General features: G+C 29.8%; 1 long non-coding RNA gene across 1 annotated transcript; it reads left to right on the forward strand.

Annotated features, from left to right (window-relative positions):
* Nucleotides 1-423: 423 nt before the first annotated feature.
* LOC145813780 (uncharacterized) lies at nt 424-1211 on the forward strand. The gene is made up of 2 exons (XR_014357053.1): nt 424-559; nt 863-1211. It is a non-coding gene; the product is annotated as an uncharacterized LOC145813780 (long non-coding RNA).
* The last annotated feature ends 5418 nt before the right edge of the window (nt 1212-6629 follow it).

Raw genomic sequence — 6629 nt, forward strand, 5'->3', positions numbered from 1 at the left:
AGGCTTACATATAGAAGAAACAAAAAAGAAAGCTCACATGACAGATACATCTAAGGAGACATAACAAAGTAGATCACATGGTGAATGAAGACAATAGAGTCAGATGCTGAATAAAATCAAAGTGGTCGAGATACCACTGCTAAGTTCTTAGTTTTAATAAATCAGAATGTAAAAAGTTTTTCTTATCTTATTACAAGAACCGTATCTTTTAATTTTATGCATTTCAATTCCGAAGTTGAAATCCACTCTTTGCCTATAAAAGGGTGTGGTTGCGTTTTGTAAAAGTAGAGTCAAGAAGTAGAATCTTATATGTGAGCAAGAGTGTTCTCTTTATCTTTCTTGTAATTTCTATAATTTTTCAAGTATTCAATAAAAGTTTTCCGTTTCTATATACAATTTGACTATTGTCTTTTAATTTTTTGGAAGTCTGAGAGTAGTGATACAAGCAGAAATACTATTCACCGAGAGTGAGAAATTATGCTTTCTACTTATTGAAATGCTTGAAAAGTATTCACACAACAGACAAAGCAAGGTGGGTATTGAAAAGCAAAATTTTAAGGTAATGTTATAAATAATCAATATTTAATTTCTTCAGTTACAAATATTATCTTTGTGATTGTGATAAAAAAAAAAAAAAAAATCCATGTCATATATAAAAAAAATATTATTTTATTCCACATCATCGCCATATCATTGAGCCGCATCATTAGGGACACGTTTAGAGAATATAAGAATGACCCTTTTGAATATCCTAGCATTATGAGGGGGATTAGCACCATGATATTGGGTGTGATTACTCTATTAATGATATTGTACAGCCCATCCAACTGGTGATAAAGTGTTGCTGAATTTATATTTGCAGAGGTTGCTGTGGAGGGGAGCTTCCAGATTGGCTGAATCTGATGCCTTGCTGGGGTTGGCATTATGGTTTGTTGTTTGGTGTTTCTACATAGCAGTTTGGCTGATGGTTTTGTAATTTTCTTTTGTGCGTTTTGCTGCTTGTGCTGGTTGGTCACTCACCAACTCTAATGGGGTGATGGCATTCATTCTGATGCTAACCTAATTGGGATTGATTTGTTTTGTTATGATGCTATTCTTTCCAATATTTTTCTTTATTGATGTATTTGATTTTTCTTTCATTAATAAAAGGTTCTTTTGCTGATCCCTCACAAAAAAAAAAAAAATAAATAAATAAATAAATAAATAAATAAATAAATTCCAAATATTCACATTTATATGTTTAAATATGACATTTGAGATGGAGCAAGATATATATTTGAATCTCATGTGTGTAATAAAAATAGAACACAATTCATATCATTCACAAAAACCCCTATATCAAATTATATACGTGGTGTGCAACTTGCATTGCTCGAGTCAAATTACCTTCAAGTTGTAACATGTTGTCTTATGTTGTCTTAACATGTTGTGGTAATAATTTTTTCTTATATTGGCCTTGAAAAGTATGGTAGATAAATATCGGATTAGTTGGATAAAAGCATATTTGTCGTTCTAAATTTAGGTTAGTCGGACATTGGGCCTAATATAGTTATTCTAAACTTGACCCAACCCTAATGTTGTGTTTGGTTGAGAGATTTGAGGAGGGATTTGGAAAAGGAAATGAAAAAAGTAGGTAAAATGTGAATAAAATATACCTACATTTCACCTAGTTTCACACACCTTTTCCTCTTCTCTTTCCCTTTCCAAATCCCTCTCCAAATCCCCCAACCAAACACAGCATAAAAGAATTTCTAAATTTCAAATCAGTCCATTTAACCCAACAGATTTGGATTATTTATTTATTTATTTATTGGGTCTGGAAGGCTATTAAATTATTTAGACTCTTTTAATATTATTTGAATTTAAAACATTAACAAAATTCAATTGTAAAATAAATATGAATTTTTAACAAAATAAGTATGTGTATATACTTTTCTTAGCTCTTACTATTTTTTAGTTTATTTTGTAACTAAAAAATATATAACTAAAATTAATATTTTATAAATGAGCAAGCTTGGTCGGACTAAGATAAAATTCTTTTTCTGAAACTTAATTCTAAGATTAAATGGGCTCTAAATCTCATCCCAACTCGAACCTATGGGCTAAATATTTTTTCAAATCCTAAAAATATCAAGTTAATTCCAAGAGTCACACGAGATGATTCCACACATTCACACAAAATAAAATTATTTCTACGCAAGTCATTTACAAAATAGGTAACAAACAAAACACAAGAGGATTAGTTCCACATGTGGAACTTATGTTCTCCACCCTATAATAACTTATCTGTGAATTATTCTGTGAATGAATTTTGTGTATGTAAAAAGAGAAATTACAATTTCGTGAAATCTTCACAAAATAATTATAGATTCATAAAAAAAGTTTAAAATTTTGATTATTAATTTATGTGTAGAAAATTTACCATTAATCTAAAATTATTTTTGTGACTGCAATTTTCCCCATGCAAAATTGCACTATGTATCACAATCCACAATTACAATAACAAATCAAGGGACATAGGCCTGTCACTATTTGAAGCCACAGATTTTTTTTCACTCTATTAAACTTGAAAAAATTATTAGGTGCTTCAAGTTATTACATGTTTTTATTTCTAACAAATCGCCAATTGTCATGTGATTTTGTTGTTTCTCTATCGATAACAGAAATTTATAAGTCTTACCATTTTCACCAATCATCTTCAACATGACCTAGAACCGGTGGCTGCATAAGGATGATATTTGATTAGAAGATAATATCAAAATAGATTTAAAGGCAAACAAACAAATAATAATAAAAATTTTACAAAAAATATATATTGGCGTGCGTCATTTTAGTCTCCTCATTTCCAAACAAAAGACACGTCACTTGGCTCATAATTTCAAATATGATTGTTACATCATTTTTAAGCAAGATATTTGTATAAAAATTTTGTTTGTATATTATTTTTAAAGAACAAAAATAGGGGCTATCCAATCATAATGGGGGTTTAGGAGAACAGTAATGATTCAGAGCATTAATTTTAGTATTTTAATAGAGTACTAATGACATGGCAAGAAGAAAAAAAATAATAAATAAATAAATTAATTAAGATCAAAATATCACATTACAATGGGTAGGACTCACTGCCAACTCATTAGAGTTGGCGTTAGAGGTCAAGAATTAGAATTCTAAGCCTTCGTTTGGGAAGTGAGTTGACTTTTTGACTTTTTAGCTTTTTTGGCTATTTTAGTCTAGTCTAAAAAGCTTGGTTTGGGAAGGATTTTTTGGTTTTTTTGACTTTTTTTGTGAGAGAAGAATGTAATGATTATGTGTTGGATGTGATGTTTTGTTAGTTGTGACTAAAATAGCTTATTTTATCTTTTGTGACTATTTTAGCTCCAAAATCACTTGTCAAACACCACCAAAAAATCTAAAACTATGATCTTTTATATTTAAATATTAATTTGATTGATGAATACAACTCGATAAATTTCATATATATATATATATATATATAATTTTTAGATAGGATTTTTATCTATTTTAATTTTGAAAAACTTCATTCAACAAAAGCTATAGTGACAAGAATTATCACTAGCATTTTATAAGCAGCACATGCATTTGGAAAAAAAGAATCTAATATTTTAATATAATTTATTTTATCGATAGAGCTTTCTTTTCTTGTTATGTTTGTATAATTATTTCTAAAATTCTTTATTTGGAATTAAATTTTAATAATCAATATCATTAAAATTTCATGTTTTAATTTTTTTTGTAAGTTTAATACAATTTTTTTAAATATATATATATATATATATATCATCCAATAATCAAATTTGTGAAATTAAATAGAAAACAAAAAATATCTTCAAACAATTGAAAATTGTCAAATCTACTCTCAATGTGATGCTAAAAAAAAATTTCTTCTTATACGTTGTTATCTCAATTTGAGAGAGTATTTAGGCTTGGTAAGTCTATTTTATAACCAATTTCAATGATCTGAACCATTTTTAGGACTCGTTGAGTAAAATATTCATGCAAAAAAAATAAAATGATTGGACATCAGTAGCTATATGTGTGAATCATATTTGTTTTTTAAAAAATAGACGGCAAATATAATTTCAAGAATAGCCATTCATTTTTTGTAATAAAAATTTGATTCAAATATATAATTACTTGTGTCCGATCATCTTGATATTTTACATGAATATTCTACTCAACGGGTCCTAAAAAATTAACTGTTTGAATCACCGAAATCAATCTAAAAATAGGTCTACCAAGCCCAAATATTCTCCTAAATTGAGATGACTAACTTGAAAAAAACCAATCCCTTTTAAAAAAAAAAATACATTCATAGGTGCTTTATTGTTTTTTTTATTTGAGGCCTGCGTGACTTTTTTTATTTTGGGAGAATTACACACTAGTGGTGTGTTGAAAAAAATATTACAAAAAAGTTATAAATTTTATAAATATTAATAATTATAATTATAATTTTTTTAATGTTATATAATAATTTGGGAAAATTGCAAATATATGGAGCGATGTGAAAAAAATTTCACGACAAATGATTTTTTTTTTTTGTGCAACTCTGACACACGTGAAGAATTGTACCATCTTAAAAATGTAATTTTTTTTTTCATTGCTCCACTAAAATACAATTTCCCCTAATAATTTTACAAAATATCTTCTGAATAATAATTTCTCCTTTTATTTTCGGCCTAGGTAAACAACACTTGGGTGCTTTGCCAATTCCGGGATCTTATCAAATAAAAGAGGACATATCAGTAAAATTCTAATAATTTGGAGGGTGACCTTCTCAATTTTGGAGCCTAAGATAATTGATTATCTTGCCTAATGCAAAAACAGAAAAATAAATAAATAAATAACATTGATGTTGTTAAAGTTTGAAAAAAATATAATAAGATGTATAAGATTGGCATAATTATGTTGGTTCCCTCAAGGTTTTAATTCATATAAAATTTAATCATTTTTTCATTAGTAATTTGGTAGTCATATGAACGAAAAAAAAAAAAATGATGTTATCATTTATTTTACACTGAAATATATATTTTATCTTATTTATCTATATATATATATATCATCTACATTAATATCGGTCGTTTTAGCCTTACCAAGACTATAGGACTTACTGTATGTTCTTCAAATCTAAAGAAAAGGTAGTGTGATTTAGAATCCATTTCAGAATTGACTTTTTTAGTAATTTTTTAATTTTTTTTGACAAAATTTTTGAGGTGGCAAAAATCAATATGTTTGGAAATATTTTTGATTTTTTTATGAAAAAATATGCAAAAAGTAGTGTAAATGGTAAGAAATCTTTTAACTTTGTAGTGAATGAAGAAGAAGCAGAAGACAGTACTTATTCTTTATACTGCACTCTCACAATAGATATGAGGCCTGTGGTGCAAAATTAAAAGGATTTGAGTTGATATTGGACTGATACTTGGGTTAAGCTGGGCCAAAATGGATTGACTTTCATTGCATTTGGGAAGAGAACGGAATTCTCCTCTTGCATGGAGCACATTAGCGGAAGTAGTTTTTGTAGTTAAAGTCTTGGTAGGCTGCTAATAGACCCATATTTTTTTTATTGAAAAAAGTTTGGGAGCTCTGAATTAAAAGCTCTAATAACTCTAATTGGTGTGTGGTTTCAAGTGATATGATATTTTGGTCTTGATTCTTTTTATTTGTACTTTTCACATCATTAGTGCTCTTTTAGAGCTCCCGAATTAAAAGGATGTATCATTTCTATTTTTTATAATAATTTGTCTTATCAAAAAATTTATTTTACCACCATTCAAATCCTAACCTTAATTTCTACCCACCCCAGCCACCACCATCTTCGACTGCCACCCTCCCCACCTTTGTTTGCCATCCCCAACCTCTTTCCACCCTCTCTTACTACCCCACATCGACTTCCCCTCCTTCGCAACCCATCCTATACCTCTTTGTCACCACCCAACACTTTCCCACCTTATTATCGGCTTCCATTGAGGAAGGGAAAGAAAGAGTAAGAGTGAGGGTTTACAGTCGTGGAGAGAATTACTAGAGGGGATTGGCAGGGGTGGGAAGGAGTGTAGGGGTTGGGAGTGACTAGAGATGACTAAGAGGGATTGGGTAGTGGTACATTAGAGAGGGGCGGAAGGGCGCTAGGGAGGAGGGAGGGGCTAGGTACATGGTTTTAAATAACAAACAGTATTAGTTAACGTATCAGTATCAATGATACAGCCAAATATAAGTCCATACTAGACAATATCAGCCTATATACCAACAAATACTAGACATTGGAGGTCCCAAATTCCGATATGCAACAGCTGATACGTAACATAGGCCAATATTTAGAACTATGGTTTAGGGTGGCAGGAGAGGGTGGTGTGGCAGCAACCAAAGATAGCAAAGGTTAACATTTCAAACTAGCAAAAACGAAGAGTGTAAATGAAATTAAGGTGGATGTTGAAAGGACAAAGTTAGGCAGGAATTGAGGTAGGTGGTGTACAAAGATAATATGAAGGTAGCAAAGGTTAACATTTCAAACTAGCAAGAAGGAAGATGTAATTGAAATTAAGGTGAATGTTGAAAGGACAAAGTTAGGCAGGAATTGAGGTAGGTGGTGTACAAAGAAAATATGTAGCAGC

The sequence above is a fragment of the Camellia sinensis genome, chromosome 15 (assembly GCF_055761805.1).
Source record: "Camellia sinensis isolate YWXY chromosome 15, ASM5576180v1, whole genome shotgun sequence".
Classification (NCBI taxonomy): domain Eukaryota; kingdom Viridiplantae; phylum Streptophyta; class Magnoliopsida; order Ericales; family Theaceae; genus Camellia; species Camellia sinensis.